General features: G+C 43.1%; 1 protein-coding gene across 1 annotated transcript in view; it reads right to left on the minus strand.

Moving 5' to 3' along the window:
* DYRK1B (dual specificity tyrosine phosphorylation regulated kinase 1B) overlaps window positions 1-12,177 on the minus strand; it is a 34,968-nt gene extending 22,791 nt beyond the window's left edge. The window contains exon 1 of the mRNA XM_054999387.1: window positions 11,979-12,177. The gene's annotated coding sequence lies outside the window, so the exon portion shown is untranslated. The remainder of the gene's footprint in view (window positions 1-11,978) is intronic.
* Between the last annotated feature and the right edge of the window lie 1,756 nt (window positions 12,178-13,933).

Genomic DNA, 13,933 nt, shown 5'->3' on the forward strand with positions numbered 1-13,933 from the left:
AAGCGGGGGGGGGGGAGAGAATGCAGATTGAGGAGGGGTCAGGAAGGAGGGGGCATGTTACTAGCTCTCTTTGCAGCACAGTAGAAATTAGCCAAGAAGCTGTATTTCTAGCATGCAGGGCTACCTAGGGGAGTTTCAGCCTGTCAGCCCACCATGGCAATGTACGTCACTGGCACAGGTCCAAGCCTGCACTCTGCTTCCAGGCCACAGGCTACACATTAACCCTCTGCTTGGTCCCTGTTCGGCCCTGCAGATTTCCACCAGGCAGCAAATTCAATCCCCGCCTCTTCACTCACTTCTGTGCAATGGTGCCTCTGCCATGGCAACAAGCTTCTCATTGGAGAACCGATGTGCCCAGGCAGCCAATGAGAAGGGAGGCTGTGTTGCTAGGTTCTCCGGGATGCAATGGGCTGATCATGCCCAAACAAAGCAAGAAAGAGGAGAAGGCGAGAGTCTCCAAAAATACCTCCGTAAAAGAACTGGCTCTCCTTCCAGGAATAGGGGCTAGAAATAACCTGTTAAGGGAGACCCAGCAACAACAGGGCTCATGCTGCTGGCAACGTGCCACAGCCACTCACCAAAGCCGTGATCTCTTCTGCTCTGTGGCTCTCAGAGCCAGCTGGGTACAAAACTCTCCCTGTCCAGAATTCCAACAGCCGCTTGAGTTGCGTTTCATACTGGTCACCATCCTCCGACGTAACAGCAAGGTTAAAAAAAAAAAAAGACAAAGCAAGCAGGCTGCCTCGCTTGGTCATAAAACCCTAGCTGCGCCTGCCTACTCGCACCACTGTATTCAGCACCCTTTCAGCGGAAACTCATTGCCACAGCTTTGCCAGAACAGATAGGCATATAAGAGACTTTAACAGATATAAGAAAAGTATGGGGGGGGGAGCCTGGATCTCCACCCACGTCAGCTGGTTCTGCGCCACTGAACAGTCAGAAAAGCTGCCCTACATCCCAGAGATGCAGGGCTCTATCCAAAGTCCACTGGAGTTAGTTAGCTGGGAGCGTTTTCTTTCATTTGTCAAGATCTGGTACCTTTTACTGTGTACTCTAAGGCTGCATTTTCATTTATTCATCAAAACAGTTCACTTTTCTAATCCATTTCCTCCTAGAAGAATTACATACCTAGAAATCCAGCTCAAACCACCAATGGTATAGAAATGCATAGGTGATATTCAGCAAACACAATCTTAGCTATGCCTCTCAGAAATGTACTCCTAGAAATTTAAGGCAACAAACAAAACCCATGCAGAAGCTCCTAAGGACACACAATCACATGTGGGAGCATGCCAACTACTAGCCTGCTTTTACACAAAAACTCTTGATTTATTTCAGAATGTCATCCAGGTCATTATCGGCTTAGGAGCTTTTCACCTTAAACAAGAAACACTGAAAAACATCTTGGTTGACAGTATATTTTTGTTCTTTTAGAAGGAAACTATTCCACGCTCAGCAGGTACTCTTTCCCTCACTGCGACAACGATTAGGAGCATAAATCAAAACTGGCAATCAGAAAAGACTAGCAATGGTCATAACTGTTACAACATTCAAGCCACCCTAATCCAGTTTTTTGCAGAGTTGTGCCAACAGAAAAACACAATGATGAAGCACCATGTTCAACTTCAGTTTAAAGCCATTCATGCAAATTAAGTATACATAAGTACCCTCAAAACTGCATTGCCTGAAAAGAACTGAAAAGCAACTGCCATTGTCATGAAAATACACAGAATCTTAAAAGACTAACATTACTAAAAATGACAAACTGGGACAGGAACGGTGGGGTTGAGATGGAAGGGCAAAGAGATAAAATCCAGCAAATTACAGCATCACAAAGATGTGAAGAAAAGTCAGGGAAGACCAATGCAGGAGCACCAAATTTGGAAAAGTCAGGCTTCACTCAGAAGTAAGCCTCATGGATTTCAAGAGAATATACCTTCCAAGGGCACTTAAGCCCAGTGTTGAAATCCTCAGTGTGCATACTTTGATGCAAGTTTCCAATATATTTATGAGATATATTTCCAATAAGCACAAAGGTTAAGATATATAGATATGATTCAGGAAACAGTCACACACAATGCTTAGGGAAGTGCACACAGCAAGCTTCAGGATTGGCGGCACTTCCAACCAAGGGAAAATAAATGTTTTCAGAGCCACCAAGGTTAAAAGATGCCCTCTGTGACACAGGGAAGTTACACAGCAGCAAAGGCACAGTAAATGAAAATACTTGGGACTCAGAATTACATCTAGCTTTCCTACTGAATGGTGTGTGTGGCAAAACTCACATGACCAGTTCACAGACTTGGACCTGTGGCAGGAAGAAGAACATATAGAAGGCTGCTGGCAGTTACGTGGATGGCCATGTCTGGATGTGAAAACAGCTGGCTCAGTGCAAAGCCTCAACCAAAGGCCCCTCTAGCCAAGTACTGTCTTTCCAGCAGCGATCAGATATGGATGCTGCAATGCTTTAACAGCTCAGGATACTAGCACAGTATGTCCTCTCACCCCCAAGTCTTTGGCAGTTTCAGTGATTGCACAACAGGCATGGAGACAATCCTACCTTTCCACAAAATTGCCTAACCCCTCTAAACTCAGTTATATTATTGACCACTATTACATTTGGTGTAAGCAAGTGCCACAGGCTGTGCACTATGAAGGGTTGGCGTTTTTTTTTAAGCACACTTGTTCCAAACATGCTTGGAGCTCTCCAGTTTTAGCATTAAGTGAACAGGCTAATCTTATGTCGTATTCACTTTTCTAATTGAGTTGCTTTACCTTTTTTAGGCGTTCTGGTTTTTTAAAACTTTACTCATATAGAACCAATTCATACCCCAACCATTTCTGAGATAAGGTGAACAGGATGACATGTAAATATTCAGGAGATAGATACAGCAGTACCAGGGGTCCAACAGGGAAGATGTAGTTCTGACTGCTTTGAAAGAGACAGTGGTGAGGCTGAAGAAGGCATCCCATGATCCAAAGGCCCAAACCATGATTGCCCAGTGGCTAATACTGTATTCTTGGGCAAGGTGCTTGACTGAGTGGTGGCTATCCAGCTTTGGGAGGTCTTGGGAGGAGATGCATGATCTAAACCACTTAAATCTAGATTCAGGCCTGGCTTGGAATGGAAATGGTCTTGGCCACCCTGACTTTGCAGGGAGTGTGATAAGGGAAGTACATCCCTGTTGATTCTCCTGGACCTTGCAATGGCTTCTGATACCATTAACCATGGTATCCTTCTGGAGACAATGGCCGGGCTGGAAGCAGGAGGATTGCAACTTGGAGGTTTCACTCATATTTGACCAACCAATTCCAGAAGGATGTATGGGGACTGGGGCTCGGCCCCACAACATTTATGCTATGGTGTCCCACAGGAATCCATCTTATCCCCCATACATTTAACATGAAAACACTGGCAGACGTCACCCTAGGACTTGGAATGAGATGTCACCAACATGTAGATATCTCGTTCTATTTCTCTTTAACAACTAAGCCAGGTAGGTCTGTAGAAGCCCTTAACAAGTTCCTGGAGAAGATGAGATGGAAGGGGGCCAATAAACTGAAACTCAATCTAGACAAGACTGAGGTGTTGTTGGTCAATGGAGATGCTGCTCAGGGACTGTGAAGCCAGCCTGTCTTGGAGGGGGCTGCATTTTCCCTGAAGGGGCAGGTTCATGACTTGGGGGTGCTACTAGATCTTGGCTTATAGTTGAAGGCCCAAGTCTTCTTGGTAGCCTGTAGCACTATTTATCAGCTCCGACTGGTTTGCCATCTACATCCATTCCTTGAAAAGCATGATCTAGTCACAGTGATCTGTACTTTGATCACATCCAAGTTTGATTACTGCAATGCACACTATGTGGGGCTTCCTTTGATAACAGTTTGGAAACTTCAACAGGTCCAAAATGTGGCAGCCAGGCTACAGTTAAGGACTGGTTACAGGAATCCTATCACCTCTGTGCTGAAAGATCAGCACTGGTTCCCCATCTGTTTCCATCCACAATTTAAAGTGCAGGTTCTTACCTTCAAAAGCCATAAATGGCTTAGGACAAGGTACCTGAAGGACAAGCTCCTCCCATACTATCCAGCCTGCCTGTTAAGATCTGATTCTCAAGCCCTGGACTCTGTGCCCTCCAACAGTCAGGTGGGTGGTGACTAGAGACAATGCATTTTCTGTGATGGCACCATGCCTTTGGAACGCCCTCACCCCCCTTGCGGCTCACCTGGTGCCTACTTTACTTTCTTTTAGGCACCAGGCTAAAACTCTTATTACCTAGGCTTTTAATTAGAGATTTTATCAGCTTTTTAATAGTCTGGTTCTGTTTCATGGATAGTTTTTATGCTGCTTACATCTAATGACTTCTTCAAATACTGTGGCTTTTAACTGTAAGCTGTCTCAAGCAGGACTCTAAAGAGGTGGCATAGAAATATTCGAAACAAATAAATAAAGGGGTTTGTGTTTGTGTGCGCTGTGATATCTTCGGACTTACTTTTGCATTTTTCTAAAACTTGTTAGGATTTGTTTCCCCTGTCAGTCATAAAGCACTGACCCACAGTTTTTAGGGATGACATTCAGAATTCTTCCTTTTCCTCTACATAATTTGGCTTCACATTTTGTTAATGATGCTTTTGGAAGGCTGGCAATGACCCACTCTTGGGCCATGAATTCCAAACTACATTATATATTTTTCTATTAATACAGTTACATTTGTTACACTTTTTCTAATTCAATGTCTAAAAAATCCTGATATCATTGTTAAGCTAAAAAAACCAGATTGAGCTATCATTACTTCGGATTACTGTAGTTATAATGGTTCAGGAGGCCAGGCTTTGACAATTGTCAACACCACCTTAACCACTACCACCCTTAACAAAACTCCCTTGTTCTTATCTCAGTTTTGAAAGCAAGGATGGCCTTTCAGAGGGAAACCCTCTTCATCTTTTTAGTTCTGGATGCAGGAAAGAGAGTTGTGTGAGCAAAACATAGGAAACATCAAGTGCCTATTCTTCAATGGACTGGAATTGTGTTCCCAACTCACAGATATACTGGAGTCCCAAGTAGACCAGTAAAATGGGACCTTCATTTTATCAAACAGTTCTATTCTTGCAATCAAAGGCAATTTTTCTCACATTTACTGCCCACATAACCATAAAAAGGTCTTCACATAGAATGCAATGACCAAAACCATACAATGACCAAATGAAACAAGAGGTACAGAAAAGTCCTTTGCAAAAGTGGATCCAGAACATCTCTCACTTTTCTATTGGATGTCCAAATGCTTGAGGGCTGGAGAGGCAGAAAGAAATGGCAACAGATGGCTTCTAAAACTGCCTCCTCCAGGTTTGAAGTACAGCAAGAAATATTGCCAAAGATAGCAATACTAGCTGAACACGATCTCTTTAACATGTAGATACCCTGGAAAGGGATGAGTCAAAGGGTATGAACATTAGTGTTCAGAGAAAAGGGCACAGCAGAAATTGAGAATAACAACTAAAGTAAAGTCAAATAAACAAAATACTTGGTCACTGAAAGCTGGTCACATTGGGCACAGACTGAGCCAACTCCACATGGTTCAGAAAATTGGATTGCTGCAGTGCTGTACATGCAAACACTGGTCAACAGAAGTTGCACACACACAAAAACATTTTCACAGAACATGATTAATGTTCAAATAATTATACTACTAGATTTTTGAAGTAGGATGGGTTTTTTTAAATGCTGCTTACAGGTCTGTGACAACTATGTTCCATCTAATGGTAGTCAGTCTGCCCCCTTTGTGGTTGAAACCCTTCACTATTTCATGATTTTCAGGCTAGACATGGTAAGAGAGTTTTCGGTAGAAGCAAATTAAAGTATCTTTATTCAATAGATGGCTCAGAAGCTCATCTAGCCAAACGTTAAGAGGATGCAGATGACAACAAGATCACCATCTAAAAAGTGTTAAGCATGCAACTACACAACTCTTTTGCTGGAGTCCTTTGCAGCACTACTAGGTGTCAATGTCCATACTGGCCCTGTATCAGTCCTGTTGACTCTGGTGAACAGTTAAAATAGGCACAACTAATATTAATACAAGATTCTCACAAGTCATAGTGCTTCTCACCCTTCAGGGTTTCGTTTTTTTAAAATACCCTACCTGGAACACCTTGCATTCCAAACCTCTCCTCCAGAGAGAGATACAGATGCTTCCTACTATGTCCAGTACCTAAATGGTTATTTATGCCATGGCTATGGGAATAGTATTCACTACTTATCCTATCAGAAATAAGGTGGACTCAAAAAGCCTTGCTGCACAATCCTAAGCACGTTTATTCAGAAGTGAGTCCCACTTGCACTCTGGTAAGTATGTTTAAGATTGCAGCTTGAGTATCACACATGTATACAAAATTTGACTGAACAACTCCCTCCTGTTTGGTAGATGGCTTTTGCAATCAAACTATCAGTGAATTAAAACAAACACGAACCAAGTCCTGAAACTTTGTTAGGCTGTCATCATCCAGCAACAATTTGGTATTTCACTAACATTGTGGAAAAACAGTCTTACTAGGCTACCAACAGAGCACCCCTGTGGGAGCTGTAAAGCAACTCTACCATAGGCTATAAACGGTTCAAGAAAATCCTCTTTCTGGATGCCTTGTCCATGCCTAGGCTCAAAAGAATGCAATCATTTCTTAAACAGACAGGCCATTTTCTTGGCCTTAATTTTAAGTGACCATATTGAGAGTTGCCCATCTACCGTGTTTCACTTTCTCTTTGGGAGTAGAAATAGCACGAATGACTAAATAATCTAAATGATTACTACTACAAGGATTCTGAAACTGGTCCTTGAGCTGTGGCCACAAGTGGCAGTAGTTTAATCATATTCCACACAAACCAAAAGAAGAAATGGATGATGTGGTGGGTCCTATCAAGTCTCAGATGGTTTGCAATCATGCTCTATCTATTAAACTTCGTCCAGAAAAAGCATGTTAATCTGTTACAGCAAAGATATAAGTGAATCTGGAATGCAGATGTAATGAGGTGAGGGTCTTGCGTTCATATGGCAATAAAGATGTTCACAAGCAGGATTGCATGGGATGATTTGTGAGAGCTGCTGTGTGGATAGCCCAATATGTGTGGAGGCTAAACAAGGTGCTTTTCTGGTCCTTCAACCCACTGGCTCTATAAAATGTATCCTCCTTGAACATATGAAACATCCCTTCAGCTAGCATCATTTAATACTTCTGCATACATACCAGAAAAACTTCACCTAAAACATTCAAACATTATGTTTGCCTTCTCTGCAGTTAAATCACATCATATTGTGTTTGGGCAAGACTGCAAGATTCTTTTTCCTTCTTTATATGTTATATCTAGCAAAGAAAAAAATATGTATCAGTCCCTAAGTAAATTCAGCAACACAGCCTCCAACTTTATTACTGAATTTAATTACTTTCATTATGACATCATCTAGCACCATCACAAATTATTTCCTGATCTCTACCCTCTGTAGACGATCCCTATCAATACATTATCAGCAAATGCCATGTTAATAGCAGGATATCACAAGATGTTCCTCTAGCATAGAAACCATGGCAATTCCCATAGCAGATTCACCTCTGTCACTGGGAAAAAATCCTGAACTTTTGCCTGAAGTGTGAGAAACTCCTGAATGCAAACACATGTCCAACACCACCACTACCCCCCACAACTCTACTTGAGAAATCCTGTAGCAGAACATTATGGACAATGGAGAAGAAATGAACAGGTTTCTCATCTTGCTCAGCAGTGAAAATTATGAGCCTCAGGATGCATTTCTTACCCATCCAGGGCTATGACTGCATCATAGCAGGGTTCAGAACTCCTATTCTCCCTCCAGCCTACAAAAATGTACAGCCTCAGGTAACTGGTACTTTCTCATTTGCTTGTACTACATGGAATGAAGAGAACTTCCACAAGATATATCTATGTGTTTCCTAGATTCCACTCACTTGGCAGGATATAATTATCTATCTCAGTGATACTCCCTCATGAAAAATAGGTAGGATATAAGAAAAGAAGTATGGTATCAAGGTTTATTGAAACCACAGAAATTCAGGCAGATGGTGCACATACATTGGGACCAATCAGCTACCTATCAGCAACCCAACAAAATGAATGCACGTTAAGTCCATTCACTCTTAACTTATTAAAATTACCCACAGGTGATTAAATATGCCAGCATAAGTTCTCACTGAAATGTTATTAGTAATGTAATATTCAACCAACTCTCTCTTTCTCTCTCTGCATACTAGGGAATTTGAAAACAGTCTGATAATTCATTGGAAGCTAATATTGGGAGCCTGAATCAGCCTTCAGTTGCAATTTAAGACTGGGAACTGATCTGCTCAGATTGATTTTGAGCAATTAGTTCATCTGTATATGTTCAAAAATGAACTTGTTATTCGTACAGTTTACAAGTGTGGCCAGAGCTTAGGCCAGAATTCTGGTTGAGTCTACATTCAGGGGTTTTATAGATTAGAAACAAAAAGACAGGTGGCGATTTGGCCTGACACCACCACCATTCACATTCTTATGAAAAATCAGGAACTAGAATAGTCTAAAGATGAGATGTGACCAGGTTGAACATTACTTTGTAAGCACAGAAAAGAATTCACTTAAGCCAATCCCAACCTGGCTTGTAGCGAATCCTATCAGGGCCAACTCTGGCACTTCTGGTCATACAAAGAAAAAAACCGAACATCCAAGATCCAAAAAGATCAACTTCTGAGTTGACAGAAATCTGTTAACAGAAGTTCTAAGGACCAATACAGGGAGTTTCCCAAAAGTGAAGAGTTAACAATCATTTTAAAGAACTAAATTATTTGTAAATAGCAACAAGTACTGGAAACAAGCACTGGCAAAATTGCTCCAGATTACCCAAGGGAATCTCCACTGACATAAAGCTAGAGTTGGCAAAAAAACTCACATTTGCCGGTACATATTTCTTCTCAAAGCAGCTGGGTCATAAAGTCGGCACTTACAAAAGCAGCTACAAGTCTAGGATGCACAATTATAATGAAATCCCATTAGAGGAAATAGGCAATGTTTGGTGAGAGGTTATATTCTATCTGTTTAATTCATTCAACATTATTGTTACACATCCAATATCTTTAGGTACGCACATGCTATTAAATTCTTACCGTTGGCATAATCCTCAAACAAGGACTCCCCAGTTTATCTGTACTGTCTGCTTAAAACAAATGTTTTTCACTGCAATTAACAGCTAATGTAAATATTACAATTTATTAATGCAGTTATTTTTGATGGCATAGAATTTTAGCATAAGAAACTCTGCGGGAGAAAAAAGATAAAAACAGAAAAATGTAAGGAAACATATGACACTAAAATCATTTCTGTCAGAAAAAACATTTTGGGTTCATGTGATCTAATCTGGCCAGGGAATAGGAGAGAACAGATAAGCCAGGTAGTGGAGGTGAGGGTCTTATTTTCTGGTGGTGATGTAGGGTTAGAGTGTAGGACTACGACCAGAGAACTACATCTTCAAATCCCCATGAAACTTACTGGGGGACCCTGGACTAGTCATTCTCAGCCTAACTACCTTACAAGGTTGTTGTAAGGATAAAACAGAAGAGGACAATATTACGCACATCATCCTAAGCTCACTAGAAGAAGGATGAGATAAAAGAGTACCAAGGATGGTTTTAGAGGAAATAATCCAAGTGCAACCACTACCATTACTTCCCTCAACAAGACTACTACACCACAAGTTAAATAATCAAAATGTTCCTCAACAGATTTTTTTTAAAAAGGAATTAAAAGTCAACAGCAAAATTCTCTCTGATTCTTTTTTAAGACCCAGGGTTTCTTTATGTATTGAAAGATTTTTTTAAAAAAAATCACACTGCCAGAAATATAAAACAAATGTGTATTTTTATAGGATTACTCTCCACACATATCTTTAATTCAAAGATTCACCCTAAAAATATGGTGAAGACTGGGGGTAACATTTACCTTCTGTACTGAGGGGTGATAAGGAAAAAGAAAGAGAGGGGGGAAACTAGGAACCCTATCTGGCATCAAGCTGAAAGCAAGACTAGTGATCTCAGGCAAGCACAAAGGTTATAGAGTTACAAATGGATTAAAAAAACTCTTTCACATACAGAAATAAAAACCTATCAGAAATTCATTTTAATAAGATAGGGAGTCCAGCAGCGCCTTCCAGGGTAACAAAAATTTATTCCAGTATTGCAAATCAGAATCACTTCCATCAAATGCATGAAAACATATGCTGGAATAAATGTCATTAAGACTTTAAAATTATGCAGGAATAAGTTTCATTAAGTTTTTAAGGCTTATGCAGGAATAAATTTTAAAGAGCATGTTGTTTTGTCAGTCAGAGCTCACCTCATCAGGTGCATGATGTAAGCTTAGACTTAAATAAATTTGGTTAGTCTTCTCAGGATGTCACCAAAGCATTAACAATGCAAAGATTTTCAAGGGAATAAACCCTAGTGAACAGATGTATGAGCATACCTATTTAGGATTGTTCTCCAAAGCTTATGCTCAAATAAGTTTAGTTAAATCTTTACCTCTTAGGCTGGAATAAGATTCCAGATGGGCAGCTGTTTCTTGCAGCACAACAAAACAGTGGCCCTATGGCATTTTAGAGACCAACAAAATTTATTCTAGCATGAGTCAAGAAGAGCTCGCTTAATTAGATGGATGAAACAATGGAACCAAATGTTAGTCTTTAAGGTTAGTCTTTATAAAGCTTTCCCTTTAATCACGTTCGCTCTTCATCAGATGCACAGTGCACAGAATAATAATAATATAGTTATTTAAAGAAGAGATATATAGAATATATATAGAAACTCAAAAAAAGAGAGAGAAAATGGAATGAAACATTGTCTTTACAGTGTCTTTTCTGTAACTGGTTCAGTACAAACTGATTTTCAGAAAGATTCTTCTTATGCTCCATCAGGCGAATTATTCTTTTGCAGAGCCATCCTAAAGCAACTTTACTCAGAATCCTACTAAAGTCGACTGAATGGTGCTTACTCCCAGGAAAGCAGGATTTGAGACCAGTGGCACCTTAGAGACCAACAGGATTTTCAGAATGTAAGATTTCAAGACTCAGAGCTCCCTTCTTCAGACTAAGATTAAACACACACACCTATCCCAGCATAAGCTTTCCCCTCTGTCAAAACCCCCTTGGCTCCATCAGATTATTTATTTATTGTCGGCCTTTCTCACCAAGACTGAAGGGAGAACACACAAGCGTGGGTCAGTACAGTCCATTTCAAAGACATTTCAACATACAGGTAACAGGCTACGCACATGCAAAATGTGCAGATTTAAACCCAGCAGAAACCCAACAGAGTTCAAGAAACGCTGAAACGATCATGATGGAAAGCGACAGAACAACAAAAACCCCGTTCGCCTGGTCTTTTTCCTAATGCAGGAAACGGGGCTACCCCCCGCCAGTATAATTTTCTCCCCCCCCCCCAATAAGGACACCCAAGTAACAGCCCTGCTTGCAAGCCAGCGCGGGGAGCGAGCTCCACCAGCGGGCATCCTGGTGCGGGGCAGGGGAAAGGAGAGAGGAAGGGGTCCCGTCCATGCAAACGCAGCGAGGGAGGATATTTTTGAGGGGGGGAGTTGCGCTGAACTGAACAGGCCTAAATGAGGAGGGGGAAGCGACGGCTGAGCTGCGGAGGGGAGAAGGAAGTGGGCGAGGCGGCGGCAGGGAGCAGCAGCATCCAGGGCGGGGTCCGAGCGAGGAGGGGACAAGGGCGGGGCGGCCGGGGGTGCGCAAGGGGGTCCCGCCTGAGGGAGAGCCGGGGCGGGGCCTGAGGCCAGCCCGGTCCTCTCCCCCTCAGCGAAAGCGGGAAACGATTTTTCCTTCATTCCTCCCCCCCGTCCCCCCCCCCCGCGAAGGGCCCCTGAGGCGGCGGCTGGCTGACTGACGAGGGAGCGGCCGCCGGGCGGGTCTTACCTGACGCGTTTCAAAGGCCGGGGCTGAGGCGAAGGCGCGCCGGGGGCGGGGCGCGGCGGAGGGGCGGGCGGGCGCCCCCACCCCCAGCGCCAGGGGCGTTCTCCGCCGGCGGCTCCGCTGCTCCGCTGCCGGGATTTCCCAGTAATGCAACAAAAAATGGCGACCACAACAAACCGCCTCCGCGGGCCGAGCGGCGGCGCATGCGCGGCCCCCTCTCCCCCCCTCGACGGCTCGGCCCACGTGAGCGAGCGGGGCGAGAGAGAGAAGAAACGGCACGCGCGCCTCCTTGGGCGAGAGCGAGAGAGCGCGCCTCTCGGCCCCGCCTCCCTTCACCACCCAAACGCCTCTGCGCATGCGCGGGAGTTTGAACTCCCCCATCCGCTCGTTTTCTGCCCTCCCATTTCAACCTTTCCGAAAAGAGGGGGAGGGGATTCCGGCCTGTGCCAATGTGGCTTCAGGGAGAGGGGGGTATTCAGGCCTGAACCACTGCATACTTGGGCAGGGTTTCAGGCTTGTACCGCTGCAGACTTGGAATTCAGGCCTGTACCACTGAGAATTTGGGGGTGTGCTGAGCTGTAACACTTGGGGAGGGATTCTGGCCTGTACTACTTAGATTCTAGAGGGGGGATTCTAAGATGTACCACTACAGATTCTGTGAGGGGAGGGTTTATTCAGGACTGTACCACTGTAACGGAGGGGTTCTTGGCCGCAACGTTTTTGGGATGAGAGACTGCGGCTGTATCATTGTGGGGTTGGGAGGATGGGAGGGGGACGATTCTGGGCTAGACCACTCTAGATTTGAGGGGAGGGTTTTTTTTAAATGTCAGGATACACCCAAATCTACCTTTCCTTTATAATGCAAAAATTAGCACATGCAGGTAAAAGAGTATGGTGGAAGATGCATTTAAAGAGATGCATCCAGGACAAGGTGTAGCTTGCAGACTGAATGGCTGAGCAGTTCTTGCCCAGGTATTTTGACCCTGCCCCTTCCTCATAGATCTCAAAGCAGCATTGTGGCTCCCTAATGCCCATTTTAGCCTCACAACAGAACTACAGGTTAGGTAGGCAGAGACTAGCCCAAGATTTCTCAGGTGTCTCATGGCAGAGTAGGAGGAATAAATACCTCAAATCCTTCTGTTCGTTTAACTTAAAATAGGCATTACCTATGTCATTTCATTCCGTCTTAGGAGCCAACAGGCAGCTTTAGATTGCTTTTCTCACAATGCTGTTTTATGTAAACTTAATTGACAAGTCATTCACAAAGAGTATGCTTGAGGTGACAGGCTGTGCCTCTTAATAAATACGTGCCAATGGGATTTACACCACCTTTTAAAATTGCAGCCTAAAAGATGACGGGTGTAGGAATGAAAACCTGCCCCTCTGAAACCTTATCCTAATACTACCAAGTAAATACAGACTGAATTCACCCCATTTCTAATGCAAGCCCCTAGCAGGATATAGGAAAATGAACTGGGCCCTGTCTACTCTCTCCGCTGTGGGAGGGGCAATAGCTACTGTTTTTGTGGACATAGGTTGCAAGACCTGTGAGGAATCAAACAGCAACATGGAAGAATTCAGCAAACATCAAAACTCCAACCCTTCTCACAGAGTGGGGAAAGACTGTAGTCTTTATCTGTACCTAAAAATAAGAGACCCATTTAACATTTTACCACATTTTTATATAGAAATATGCAACTTCATCCTCCATTCCTTATTTCTTCTCTCCTCTGTTCTTTCTTTAAAAACCCCTGCACATGAATTGAAGAAATATGATGCAGCAAGTTTAATGAAACTTAAAGTGTGTCTCTTATGTAGGTGCATGGGAGACTGACTGTCATGGGGTAGTTCAGCACCTTTAGTTATATGAATGAATAGGAGATCCAGTGGTACCACTGGATCAGAACCTTTTCTATGCCACCGGCTTATAGTTAGTGGGTTTACAAATGGGTCATGTG

Source organism: Eublepharis macularius, chromosome 15 (genome assembly GCF_028583425.1).
Source record: "Eublepharis macularius isolate TG4126 chromosome 15, MPM_Emac_v1.0, whole genome shotgun sequence".
In the NCBI taxonomy this organism is placed as follows: Eukaryota; Metazoa; Chordata; class Lepidosauria; order Squamata; family Eublepharidae; genus Eublepharis; species Eublepharis macularius.